The sequence below is a fragment of the Bos javanicus genome, chromosome 3 (genome assembly GCF_032452875.1).
Source record: "Bos javanicus breed banteng chromosome 3, ARS-OSU_banteng_1.0, whole genome shotgun sequence".
NCBI lineage: Eukaryota > Metazoa > Chordata > Mammalia > Artiodactyla > Bovidae > Bos > Bos javanicus.
The window spans coordinates 106,679,085-106,693,792 of NC_083870.1; the positions used below are offsets into that span (position 1 = coordinate 106,679,085).

Consider the following 14,708-nt stretch of genomic DNA (forward strand, 5'->3'; position numbering starts at 1 on the left):
ACTTAGCTTGCGCACACACATATCCTTACGTTCTAGTGGACGTGTTAGTTGTCCAGTCGTGTCCAACTCTGTGGCCCTGTGGACTGTAGCCTGCTCGGCTCCTCTGTCCATGGAATTCACCAGGCAAGCATACTGGAATGGGTTGCTATTTCCTACTCCAGGGGATCTTCCCCACACAGGGATTGAACGCAGGTCTCCTGCACTGCAGGCAAGTTCTTTACCATTCAACCCACTAGGGAAGCCCATATCCTTAAGTTCTAATTTCTACTTACAAACATCTTGGTACCCCCAATTTAGAAGAAGATTTAAAATGAAACCTCTACACACAGTGGGCTTGTGTCTACCTGTCAGAAGCCCTATTTTATACCATTTGTTTTATAGTAGGTCTACTTCAGTCTTTTGCAAACATGGGCTGCCCTGGCCTTCCTTATAACCTAGCTTCTCTCGGTTACTTTCCGTGGTAGACCAGTAAGTGCCTCCTTAAACAGGTGGAGCTCGTATTTATTCATCTGTGGGGCTTCCCTGGCCTGGGGGTGAGACCGCTCCCACTCTTCCCAGCATGGCCCCTCCGTGGTCTGCCCTCAGCCCTCCGCAGGCCCCAGCCCTGTCTGGCTCTGTAGCATTTACCCAGTCACGCAAGAAAGGGTGCTATGTGCTTGCTGGCGTGGGTTCCTCTCACTGCTCATGCTTGTCCTACTCCTAGTGTCACAATCTGGCCTTCTGCTTCTTAATAGCCACTCAAATAAATAGAAGACTTTTAAAATAAACTTACGTTGCCTTCTTGTCGCCCCCTCACAATTGTACTCACCAGCTGGCTCAGGGTCCCTTCAAGGAATGCCAATAGAGGAACTCCCCTGGTGATCCAGTGGTAAAGAATCTGCCTTCCAATGTAGGGGATGCGGGTTCGATCCCTGATCAGGAACTAAGATTCCACATGCTGATCGGAGCAACGAAGCCCACACACTACAGCTAGAGAGCCTGCGCTCTGCAAGGAAGACCCAGTGCAGCCAACGTTTTTAAAAGATTAAACAAAGAAATGCCAGTGAGGACCCATGGAGTGAGCAGGCCTGGTATCTGTCCCATCCTTGAGTATCAGTCCCTTTCCATGGTCTCTCCCTATCCACTTGAATGCCAACTTGCAGGGAGATGGTGTGAGCCCATCAGAAGGCCAGCTTCCTCCAGAAGTGCTCTCGGCGTGGACTCAGTATCCCCATCTGAGACTACGAGGGGGTGGGGAGGGGGACGGAGTGGGAGGAAGAAGAGGAGCTAAGAGAGCATTCGAGCTGCAGAAGGAAGGGAGGAACTCAGATTCCAGCCTCGGCCCCTACGTCATCTGTCCTCCAGCACCTCCGCCCCCGCCCACAGCCCACCCAACCTAGGGTACCTCTCTTCTGCTCCATCCACCACCTTCATTTCTCCTGCACTCTTCTTTACCTCTGTCTGTTGAGGCCCTGTCCAGGCTCATCTCAAACACAACTTTCTCAGCTAGGCTCCCTCAAAACTCTGTGTATCGAGGGACAGATCACTTCCTCCCTTGAACAGTATTTAGGTCCACGCTTCTTTCTCCCGTAGCCCAACAGGGCATCTTCAGCTTTGGTTTTGGTGTCCTCCAGCCTGAGTAGCTGTCAATCAACATGCCCATCATCGAATGGCTGAACTCAGGGCTGATGGGACTGAGCCAGCTGTTTGCAGCCGAGGTTGTTTCTGAACTGGTTGTAAAGTATTTTAATTATCTCTTCTCAAAAGGAAACCAAAAGCATGAGAATCTTATGGTGGATTAGTTTATCTGTTGCTATGTAACAAATTACCCCAGTACTTGGCTGCTTAACACAACAAACATTTATTATCTCACAGTCTCCATGCCGCAGGAATTCAGCAGCAGCTCAGCTGCATGGTTCTTGCTCAGAGTGTCTCGTGAGGTTGTTACTGAGCCATCAGCTGGGCTGCCATCATCTGAAGGCTTGACTGGGAATGGAGGGAATGCTTACAAGATGACGCGCTTGTATGGCTATTGGCAGGTGCTCTCAGTTCCTTGCCACAGGGTGGCCTGAGCGTTCTCACAACATAGCTGTTTGCTTCCCCTAGAGTAATCCAAGAGAGAGGAAAGCAAATTTGCTCTTAAAAACTGCCTTTTGGGACTTCTCTGATGGTCCAGTGGTTAAGAATCTGGCTTCCAAAGTAGGGAGTATGGGTTCAATCCCTGATCGGGGAACTAAGATCCCATATGCCACAGGCAACTGAGCCCATGTGCCCTCGTGCCCATGTTCCACAAGCCAGCACGCTGCAATGAAGATCAGGCACAGCCCCAAATTTAAAAACCGTCTTTTATGACCTCGCCTCAGAAGTGACATAGTATCACTTCTACCATCGTCTACTGATCACAAAGACCCACTTGATCCAGTGTGAAACAGGACCATACAATGGTGTGAAACACTCGGGAGTGGAGATAATCAGGGGCTGTCTGAAGTCGACTCCCTTGTATTATCATACCCCCTTCAGCCTAGAATAACTAGGGGCCTCTGTGTTTATCACAGCTAGTTTCTTGCCTCTGGCTAAAACTAGACCCAAATTTTTAAAAAAATAATAAATTAAAAAAAGGAAACTTAAAAAAAAATTAGACTAGACCCAAATGTGCTTCCTCAATTCTCCAACCTGAAGTCCCCACTTCCCACCCAGTCACCAGGGATAAGGTCCTTCTTTATACTCCTGCCCAGCAGACTCATTCAGGAGCCCTGGGGTAACCTACTTAGGAACGTCATGGAAACTTTGTGTTCTGAGTGTCTTGGTCTCACTGTGAAGTTTCTACAGCGTCCATGAGGCTAGTGGTACTGGAGCTGCTTACGCTGGTTTGTACCCAATGGACCATATCTAAGGTGAGTGGAAGGGCAGGGGTGGGGAGGGGCTGGCCCTTGCCTGCTAGGACCTTGGATGAACAGACTCAACCCTCTGGTGCCAGAACTGAATCTTCTATTTTCTGACATGATCTTAGACTAGATTTGGGAGCAAAAACCCAGCAACATGGTTGAGATGGAACTGTGGCTTACAACAGACAGAGAAGGAGCAATGGGATGGAGAAATGAGGGACACGCTTCTTTCTCCTCCTCTATTCTTTTCCTTTTCCACTTGCAAAGCTCTCCTAAGACCTGAGAGCTATGTGTTTTCTTCTTTTGTCTTTTTTTTTTCTTATTGGTGGTCAGTTTCACTTGCTCATAAATTATTTTTTAAAAACTTTACAAACAGATCAGTCAAGAAATAAAATCACAAATTCACATCTTAACAGTGAACAGGATAGACTCTGTTCTAAACACTTAATCCAGGGACGTCCCTGGTGGTCCAGCGTTAAGACTCTGTGCTTCCACTGCAGGGGACACAGGTTCGATCCCTGGTCAGGGAGCTAAGATTTCACACGCTGTGTGGTGTGACTGAAAAATTAAACAAACACTTAATCCAAATCAATCCATTTCATCTTCACAACAATCATATGAAGCAGTTACTATTTTTATCTTCATTTCGCAGATGAGGAAACTAGGGCTCAGAGAAGTAAGTTAAGTCACTAGAGGTCCATAGATAGTCAGTTGCAGAGCTTGATTTAAGTTCAAGTTGTCTGGCTCCAAACTGCATATCTTAAATGCTATACTATACTGATTCTCATGTACATTTTAAGATTAAACACATGTAAAAAACTTTGAGTTTACACTGTTAGTTTGAGATATGCCTCAGAGGTAATACAAATAATTTTTGGCCATTTGGATTACTCTAGGAGAAATGTTTGAGGAGTGGTCTTTCACAGGCACCTCTGGAAGAAGCTGAGCCATCTTTCCAAAGACAAAGCTACTGGTTCCCCTTGCCCCGTTGTTTTTGGATCTGGCAGGAGAGGCATGGCTGAGCTATTCCGTCCACATCTTGAAAAAAGTGAAAACCCCGTCTTAGAGACAGAAAACAAGTTGTCCGAGGACACATGTCTGTGATGCCAGGCTGTTGCTCCAAATTCAGTGCTTTTCTCTCTGAAACCCTGTAATTTCACCTGAATTTTCATTCATCTGTCAAAATCCCCCTTAGAAGCCTTGTGAAGACCCAAGTGGTTTAAAGCTCACCCCTGTGCTATGGTAGCAAAGCCATTGCCCAGGCTGCGAACTTGTCACCTGCTTGTTGGGCTGGGTGACCTTGCAAAGCACACAACCTTTGCAGCTGCCAGGAGGGTACACAACTTGTAGGTACCTTCAGGAGAACTGGCTGGGAATGCAAACTGGTACAGCCACTATGGAGAACAGTGTGGAGATTCTTTAAAAAACTGGAAATAGAACTGCCATATAACCCAGCAATCCCACTGCTAGGCATACACACCAAGGAAACCAGAACTGAAAGAGACACGTGTTCATGTTCATCACAGCACTGTTTACTAGCCAGGACATGGAAGCAACCTAGATGTCCATTGGCAGACAAATGGATAAGAAAGCTGTGGTGCATATACACAATGGAATATTATTCAGCTATTAAGAAGAATGCATTTGAATCAGTTCTAATGAGGTGGATGAAACTGGAGCCTATTATACAGAGTGAAGTAAGTCAGAAAGAAAAACACCAATACAATACATTAACGCATATATATGGAATTTAGAAAGATGGTAACAATGACCCTATATGCGAGACAGTGAAAGAGACACAGATGTATAGAACAGACTTTTGGACTCTGTGGGAGAAGGCGAGGGTGGGATGATTTGAGAGAATAGCACCGAAACATGTATATATTATCATATGTGAAACAGATGACCAGTCCAGGTTTGATGCATGAGACAGGATGCTCAGGGCTGGTGCACTGGGATGACCCAGAGGGATGGGATGGGGAGGGAGGTGGGTGGGGGGTTCAGGATGGGGGACACATGTACACCCATGGCTGATTCATGTCAATGTATGGCAAAAACCACCACAATATTGTAAAGTAATTAGCCTCCAATTAAAATAAATAATTGATTTTAAAAAAGAGAGAGAGAGAACTTGCTGCAAGGAGTATCTTTAACTTCTTCAGCTACTGTCTCTGTAGATCTGCCTAGAGGGTGTGTTTCCCAGGCCGCTCTCTGTCAGTTACTGGGCCCAGTGGGAAGACCACAGCCAGGCTACATGGGGCTCCTCTAATGGACGGTTTTTGCCCTAGGCCTGACCAAGACTTTCTCAAAGCTGCATTGCAGCCTAGGGCTCTTCCTCCCCAATCCTCCTTCTTGCTCCCTCCCCTTCACAGGTGTCAGACCTCCATCATGGTCAGAAGGCTCTTCCTGCTTCCTCATGCTCGCTCCCTCTTTCCTTAAGAGTGATTTCCTCAATAAGTCTCCTGCACCGCCAATTCATCTTAGTGTGTGTTTCTTAGGTTCTAGGACCTAGAAGACTTGAATGATATACCCTCTCTACGCCACAGGCCCTACAACCCATCTGCCCCTCAACATAGCTCGTGTCTGATGGCCTTACAATTCTCCATCATTGCTGAGTGGTGGAATAGAAGTGTGACTTCCCTGTCACCACCAGGGGACATAGTGGAATCAGTGGTAGCCATAGCCAGAGGCGAGAAACAGCTGCTTTCCACATCTGGGGTTCCCACCCTATCCATACTCTGTCTCAACCCCACCCACTTCCTAGCCTCCAGACCCTCTGCCTGGAGGAAATTTCAGGGTAGAGAAAAAGGACCTCAGGGCTTTGGACTAGGGTAGGAGCCCTGAGTTCCTTTTTTAAAAAATTTACTTACTTTTTTTGGCGGTGCTGCATGGCATGTGGGATCTTAGTTCCCCAACCAGGATTCGAATCCTTGTCCCCTGCAATGGAAGCACAGATTCCTAACCACTGAACCACCAGGGAAAGTGAAAGTCACTCAGTCATGTCTGACTCTTTGTGACCCCGTGGACTATACAGTCCATGGAATTTTCCAAGCCAGAATACTGGAGTGGGTAGCCATTCTCTTCTCCAGGGAATCTTCCAATCCAGAGATCGAACCTAGGTCTCCCACCCTGCAGGAGGATTCTTTCCTAGCTTAGACACCAGGGAAGCCCTAGAATACTGGAATGGGTAGCCTATTCCTTCTCCAGCGGATCTCCTGACCCAGAAATTGAATGGAGGTCTCCTGCCTTGCAAGCGCATTCTTTACCAGTTGAGATACCAGGGAAGCCCGAACCACAAGGCAAGTCCTTCTTTTTTTAAAAAAAAATTGATTTTTATTAGAGTATAGTTGCTTTGAGCTTCCCAGGTGGCGCTAGTGGTAAAGAACCCTGCCTGCCAATGCAGAAGACCTAAGAGACATGAGTTGATCCCTGGGTCAGGAAGATTTCCTAGAGGAGGGCATGGCAATCCACTCTAATGCTTTTGCCTGGAGAATCCCATGAACAAAAGAGCCTCGCAGGCTATAGTCCATGGGGTCGCAAAGAGCGGGACGTGACTGCAGCGACAAAGCACGCACAGACAGTTGCTTTACAATGTGGTGTTAGTTTCTGCTGCACAGCAAGGAGCCCTGAGCTTTAATCCTGTCCCTATGGCTAAGTTCCCTTCTCTGGGCTTCAGTTTTCCCCATCTGTACAGTGTGACTTTGGCTTGACTGGCCCAGGTAGGGGAAGGGGGATATAAGGGGGTCTGGGTTTAAGAAACGCCTTGGCAGCTAGTGATGACTAAGCTAATTCTTCTGCTTGTTAGGACTTCCCAGGCAGCCCAAGTGGTAAAGAATCCACCTGCCAATGCAGGAGATGCAAGAGATGTGGGTTCAATCCCTGGATTGGAAAGATCCCCTGGAGAAGGGCATGGCAACCCACTCTGGTCTTCCTGCCTGGAAAATCCCATGGACAGAAGAGCCTGGTAGGCCACAGCCTGTGGGGTCACAGAGTCAGACATGACTGTGAGCATGCACACACACTCGCTTCTGCTGTTGAAACCAGACCAGACGGTACAGGTTGGAAGCTCTACCTGACAGCATCAAGGGAGGCCAGGCCTAGAACCATGCCTGACTATGGTCTGATCCCACAGGTTGCCGAGTGCCATGCCTGGACTCCTGGGGGTGGCCATCTACCCCGGGACCGACAGCTCCCTGAGGAGCCACGGTCAGGGGAGGTAAGCAGACAGTAGTGATACGAGGCGGTCAGGCTGCCGTAGAGGGAAGCATGGAAGTACAAGGAGGCGGTACCAGCGCCCGAAGGAGGATGGACAGGCCTCTGAGAGAAGGACTTGTGCTGGGCTTTAGAGGCAGAGGACTTCCCTAGTGGCTCAGATGGTAAAGAATCTACCTGTAATGCAGGAGACCCAGGTTCTATCCCTGAGTCGGGAAGATCCTCCCGAGTAGGAAATGGCAATCCACTCCAGTATTCTTGCCTGGAGAATTCCATGGACAGAGGAGCCTGGTGGGCTATAGTCTATGGGATTTCACAGAGTCGGAAACAACTGACTGACTAACACAGTTACATTTGAAGGCGGAATAGAATTGCCCAGATAGAAAAGGGAAAGCCTTTCAAAATGGACAGAATACAAAGACTCAGAGGCATGAACCTACGTTATTTGTGTGTCCTAAAACATAAGAGAAACGGCAGGGCGGGGGTGGAGGTCAGGGAAGCACTGAAAGAGTAAGTTGTGCCCATAAAGGACCTGCAGTAAGGTTGAGGATTTTACAGACTTTATATTGCCCTTAGACGGCTTAGCTCCATTTTACAGATGAGGAAACTGAGGCCTCCCCAGAGATGGTGAGGGGCTTTGACAGGAATGCTCTGGGCAGTGTCAAGACCAGATCAGGCTTGAGAGCCAGAGGCCAAGTGGTCCTCTCCTTGTTGGGTGGGCAGTACCAGGGACCAGGCTCTCCCCCACCCCTCATGGCCATCTGACTTCAGGGAGCAGGGTGTCCTCAGCCCCTCCCCTTCCCCCACTCCCCATGTCCTTATCCCGCTGACGTCATGTACACATGGAAGAGAAATCCGTGGAGATTCCAGAAAGGCCAGAGCGTGGGAACCCGGACAGACGCTGCTGGCGCCGCCCCAGCAGCAGAGTGTCTGGATGCTGCCTAAGGGGCTCTGGGATGCGTCCAGGGCCTCCAGGTTCCTCTGTTACAGGCCAACCCCCAGGGCTTGAGAAATCTAGGCAAGCCCTGACCACCTGGCCCCGGGGGGCCTATGTGGAGCTTTGCGCTGCCTGCACACAGGTGTGGCAGCGTGTGGGCATCAAGACAGTGGGCCAGGCTAGTTGCTCTCAGGGGTCCCAGGCTGAGCCTGCTATAGATGAAAAAGACCCCTTTGAATTCTGCAGCCCAGGGATTGGGAAAGGAACCAAAGCAGTATTGTCCATCACTCCCCTGGACAGGGAGCTGGGAGAGTGTGTGTGTATGTGTGTGTTATAGGCAGACAAACAGACATAGACAGATGGCTCCAGCCCCCACCCTGCTGGCCCCAGGGGTGGCTGTGCACCGCCTGTTCCGCACATGTGGCTCCCAGCAGCTGCACATTCCATTAGTGACCAGCTGTGGCGGCAGCTGGGGAGGTAGGGAGTGAGCACTGATGGGTCCCAGGGGAGCAGGGGAGGAGGGCAAAGGGAGGACAGGAAGGGCCTGGGAGGAGCAGGAGTCAGGGAGGCGGTGAGGCAAGGAGGCTCAGTTTGTTCTCAGGATGGAATACCGAGTAGAAAGGCAGTGATGGGGAATGCTCGACGTCTGGGCAGGAGGCCTTGGCAGTATGTACCTTGGCAAAGAGAGCCTGGGGGAGTTCCAGGGTGGCTAGGTTCTACTTGTTTGAGGTGTTGGCACACAGGCGGACCGACACGAGTGTAAGGAGAAAGACTGTGCAGTTGGATACATAGGTCCGGCTCAGAAAAAATGTCTGCATTAGAGATTAAAAATTAGGGAACCAGGACTTCCCTGGTGGTCCAGTGGCTAAGACTCCAAGCTCCCAATGCAGGGGGTCAGGGTTTGATTCCTGGTTAGGGAACTAGATGCCACATGCTGGAACTAAAAGATTCAGCATGCCTCCACTAATACCAGGTGCAGCCCAACAGAAAGAATTGGGGAATGATTGGCTTATAAGAGGTAAAGGCATGGGAGGAGATGAATCACCTAGAGAGAAAATACATGGAGACAGAGGCTGAGCCCAAATGCTAACATTACCAAGTACTCCTTCTAAACAACAGGCATGGCGCTATGCATCTCACTTCATCTAATTCTTACAACAAGACTATGGAGTGAGTAGTTTTGTTTTCATCTCATTTTACAGATGAGAAAACCAAGGCACGGGAAATTCTTTCTTATCCCAGCTCACCTCTTGCCTCACTGTGTGGCCGCTAGGGATGTTCTGTCCCTCTTTGAGTCTCAGTGTCCACAGACACATGGAGAAGGGCAAGGGCCTGCAGAGAGAGTGCTGAGTGGCACCCAGGTGCTCCAGCCACTCCTCCCAGACCCTGGACTGGGACTGCGCCTGTTGTAACTCTGCTGTTTTCCTGTAGAGACCTTCAGGAGCCCCCAGCTCCCTCCCCATCGCTTGTCATTCACTAATATTTACCAAACACTTATTATGTGCCAAACACTGCTTTGTTAGGAGAGGATGAGGAGCAAACAGTTTGGTTTTTGCCTTTATGTCCCAGAGACAGATATAAGTTATCACATGATTAACTACCAGCTTCCCAGGTGGCGCTAGTGGTAAGGAACCACCTGACTATGCAGGAGACATGGGTTGGATCCCTGGGTCGGGAAGATCTCCTAGAGGAGGGCATGGCAACCCATTCCAGTACTGTTGCCTGGAGAATCCCATAGACAGAAGAGCCTGGCTACAGTCCATAGGGTTGCAAAGAGTCAGACACGACTGAAGCGACTCAGCACCCCCACACAATGCCTGTCCAGAGCATCTCTATGACAATCACCCTCTCCTCTAGGACGCCCAACACCTTTATCACTCTGCAGTTAGGCGCTCAGTGTCTGGCCCAGCAGAGGGCTCTGAAACCCCGTTCCAACATATGGCCCATGTGCAATCTAACCACTGGCACCAAGCCATGTCTGTCTAGTTATTTGACTACCAGCCCTAGGAGAAGAAGGGGGCTGACCTAATGTGGGCTCAGGGATTACGAAAGTATCATTTTGTGTTTGCACATGTCTTTCTCTTAGAGCCCCTGGACTGGCTGCCGAACCCGTGTTCCCGACCCTCTCTGACCTTGGCCCCAGGTGCTCTATTCTTGTTCAATTTTCCTCTTCCACCCCCAGAGTTTCTCTGGGTATAGTTCACAGGGATCTAGGCTAAGTTCTCCTCCTCCTTGCTCTGCACTAGCTCTTTGAGACACCCCATGTACCCTGGAGCTTCAGCTGAGAGTCCCCAAATCCCTATTCCAGCTCAGACATCTCCCTGAGTTCTCCTCCTGGGTGTTCTCCATGGGTCACACAAGCAGTAAGGTCACAGTGCATTTACCTTCTCGTGTGTTTCTCTTTGGTGCCTGTCACCTTCACCCACTCAGTCATCCAGACAGAAGCCCTGCATCATGCGGATTTGTTTCATCTTTTTTCCCTTCTAAACCAGAACCTATTGCCTGGACTATTGTACGAGGCTTCTGATTGGTCCACCACACTCCAGGGCATGAATCTGGTGCCAGCCTACCTGGGTGGAGTCCCAACTTTACCATTTACTAGCTGTGTGATCTTGGATTAATTACTCAGCTTCCCTATGTCTCAGTACAATGGGATTAAAATAGAGTAAAAATAGTAACTTCTATTATAGGGTTGTTGTGAAGTTTAAATGGGCTTCCCTGGGCTCAGTAGGTAAAGAATCTGCCTGCAATGCAGGAGACATAGGAGAGGTGGGTTCGATCCCTGGGTCAGGAAGATACCCTGGAGGAGGACATGGCGTCCCATTCCTTGCCTGAAAAATCCCGTGGACAGAGGAGCTCAGTGGGTCCAGAGGGTTGCAAAGAGTTGGACACAACTGAGCAACTAAGAACACCTGTGAGGTTGAAACGAGTTAATACATGTCAAATAGTACAGTGCTTGATACCTGATGCAGTAAAAGCACAATAAAAATTTATTTTGGCGTTGGTATTATGATCATTTATTTATTTTACAAGTTTATTTTTAATATTTATTTATTTGGCTGCATCAGAGCTTTATTTGGCTGCATCAGAGCTCAGCTGTGGCATGCAAGATCTTCACTGTGGCCTGCGGGACCTTTTTTTTTTTTAGTTGCTGCATTCAAACTCTTAGTTGCAGCACGTAGGATTTAGTTCCCTGAGCTGTGCTCCGCTAAGTTGATTTTGTCGTCTCTGACTCTTTGTGACCCTGTGAACTGTAGCCCACCAGGCTCCTCTGTCCATAGGATTCCCCAGGCAAGAATACTGGAGTGGGTTGCGGCGCGCTCCTCCAGGGGATCTTTCCGATCCAGGGATCCAACCCGCATCTCTTGTGTCTCCTGCATTGGCAGGCAGGTTCTTTATCACTAGCACCAGGGATCAAACACGGGCCCCTTGCATTGGGAGTGCGGAGTCTGAGCTATCAGACCACCGGGGATGTCCCTCACAACAATTTTAAATGTTTACTCTGCACGAGACACTTTACTAGGCACTAAGGGACATGATAATGAAAAACACAAATGACTTCTACCCCCAAGAACTTCACAGTTAAGGTGGAAGCGCCTTCATAGAATCCACAGAGGGATAGTTTCCTGCTGCTCAATCCATGCCCTATTCACTTCCATCTTAAAATAAAACAAAAGCAAAAATAAACAAACCCAGATTCCACGTCTGCCTCCAGTTATTATCCTAGCTTACATTCCCATCGTAGTCAAGCATCTCAAATGAGTTTATTCTGCTCTCAAATATTTATTGCACATCTACCTAATGCCTGGCATTGTACTAGGTGCTGGAGAATCAGCAGGGAACAGGAGAGACAAGTGTCTACCCTCAATGAGTTTATCTTGTGGTGGACGACACAGATGATAAATAAATATCTCAACCTATCAGTGGTAAAGAATCCACCTGCCAATGTAGGAGATGGCAGATTTGATTCCTGGGTCAGGAAAATCCCCTGGAGAAGGAAATGGCAACTCACTCCAGTATTCTTGCCTGGGAAATTTCATGGACAAAGAGCCTGGCAAGCTACAGTCCATGAGATCGCAAAGAGACGGACACAACCGACTAACCAACAACCATGAGCTTAATAGATGTTGTAAAGTAAAATGGTGTGAGGCAGGGGGCACAAAGTGATCCGAGGATGTGTGGCCATTTTAGACAGGTGGTCAGGAAAGTCTTCTCTAAGGACGTAACATATGAACAAAGACCTGAATGAAGTGAGATGATGAGTCCGAGACAATTGGGGGAAGAGGATTCTGGGGAAATGGAACAACCAATTCGAAGTCCTGCAGCAACCACAGGCAGGAAATGTCAGCGGAAGGGCACGAAGGCTCTAGTGCATGGGTGAACAGGAGAGGGGCAGACCCAGGGCTTGGGATGGCCTCACACCCAGGAACGCCCTGGCGGTCCTGAGAGTTACTAGGGCTGCTTTCTTTCACTCTCAGAGGTGCCCCAGTCTCACATGTCACCCTGTGTATAGGCCAGGGTAAGCAGCTGGCATTTTATTCTGAATGTCATGGGAAGCTTATGGATGGTTCTGAGCAGGAAGTGATGTGATCTGACTGACGTTTTAAATGATCATGACCGAGTCCTTGCAACACCCTCTGGCTCCTGTAACCCCCACCCTTGGCTCTCCTCCACCTCCCGGCTGTTTCTTGTCAGCCTCCTCTGGCAGCTCTTTTTCTTCTACTCAGCCTCTAAATCTTGGGGGTTTCTCTAGACCAGTGGTTTTCAGTGGGTGGGGGGTGGGGTAGGGTGCAGGATTTCTCGCCCAGGAGACATTTGGTATTATTATCTGAAGACATTTTTAATTGTTATGACCTGGGCAGGTACTGCTGGTATGGAGCGAGTAGAAACCAGGGATTCTACTAAACATTCTAAAGTGCACGGAACAGCCCCAGGCAATAAAGAATTTTCCAGCCCAAAATGTCAAGTGGGACTGAGGTCAAGAAACCCTGTCCTAGGGACTTCCTTGGTGGCCCAGTGGCTAAGACTCTGCACTCCCAATGCAGGGGGCCTGGGTTCAATCCCCGGTCAGGGAACTAGATTCCCATATGCCATAACTGAGTTTGCATGCCTGTACTAAAGATCCCGCGTGCTGCACGAAGACAGACGATCCTGAGTGCCACAGCTGAGACACAGCGCAGCCAAAAGAATACATATTTTTTGAAAAGAAAGAAAACCTGTACTAGATTAGCACTGTCCAACGGAAATAGAATGGGGAGCAGCATATACAATTAAAATTTTTCCAGCAGCCACAAAAAAAACCTAAAAAGACAAGTTAACTTTTAATGTTTTATTAATCCAATATGTTTAAAAATTACAAAATCTCAACATGTTATGGCTGCAAACCTCTTTTGGTTGAAGTTTCCATTCCACTAATGGGTGCCCACGGAAGCTGTGTGAGTGCCGAGGACATCTGGAGGAAGAGAGCCCACAGGTGTGGCTGGTGTGACCGTCAGGGTCTCCCGAGGAAGCCCAGGCTGTCGGTTCTGCCTGTGCACGCCAGCTGTGTTATCTGTGTGTCTGCATGTTTGGGTCTGTGTTCTTGTGCTTAGTCGCTCAGTCACGTGCAACTCTTTGCAACCCTTTGGACTGTAGCCCACCAGGATACTCTGGCCACGGGATTTTTCAGGCAAGAATACTGGAGTGGGTTGCCATTTCCTCCTCCAGGGGATCTTCCTGACCCAGGGATCCAACCCACGTCTCCTGTGTCTCCTGCATTGCGGGTGGATTCTTTACCCATTGAGCCATCAAGGAAACCTGTGTGTGTGTACCTGGCCACGAGATACTGTCTGTGGTCATGTGTGGAAGGGGGCATGGGATGGTTTCGTCCCGGACCATAATCAAGTGTCCCCAGGCAGGTCTTGCTGAGGGAGTGAAAATGCAGTTATTCTCAGATGACCAATCCCACTCTCCCAAGTGGGGCTGGGGTGGGAGTGGCTTTCTCCGTGTCCTGGTGGGTGAGTCAAAGGGAAAGACTTCGCTGGTGTCTGACCCACCACATGGAGATGGCCTTCCCGTCTCCTCCTCCTCCCTGCTCATGAAGTCCACCTTCCAGGATGCCCCATTTGGTTTCCTTCTGAGCCCTGGGGGTCAATCCTCTGGTCCATGAGGATGGCAGATGAATCTCTCAGACTCTTCCTTGAGTCTCCCTTCCGAGGAGCAGAGCAGTAGGAGCCCCTGCCGAATGAACACTTTGGTCTGTTGTAGGGGAGTCCCAGGAAGGGAGGCTGGAGACTGCCACCCACTCCTTTTTGAGGCATCGCTTCAGGAATGGGTCTTCTCCGAGACTTCTTGGCCTCTCAGGACAGCTTGGCCTCTAGTGAACTGATTCCCAGGGACACCCAGCACCCCCACCACCAAGACAGGTCCTCAGGCACCTTGGCCAGAGCCGGTCCTGCTCAGGTGGTGCAGCCTAAACTTCGGCCATCCCTTTTGGGATGACAGCCGCCCCCCGCCCCACATTGCACTTGTTCTCCACCCTTTCGAGAGAAACTGCTGGAGGATTCTGGTCGAGGATCAGGCCACCGCCACCCCCACCAACCTTCCCAAACCGGACGTGTCTGCCGCCCCCAGGACCCCAGCACGACTAGACCTCGGCAGTCTGGGGCATCGCGGAGTCAGCAGCGCCCCGGGGCGAGCCAGGGCCAGACGGGGAC

At 49.6% G+C, this 14,708-nt stretch overlaps 1 non-coding gene across 1 annotated transcript; it reads left to right on the plus strand.

The window, feature by feature from the left end:
* The first annotated feature begins 13,015 nt into the window (after positions 1 to 13,015).
* Positions 13,016 to 13,088, plus strand: TRNAG-CCC (transfer RNA glycine (anticodon CCC)). The gene has a single exon. It is a non-coding gene; the product is annotated as a tRNA-Gly (tRNA).
* Positions 13,089 to 14,708: the final 1,620 nt, after the last annotated feature.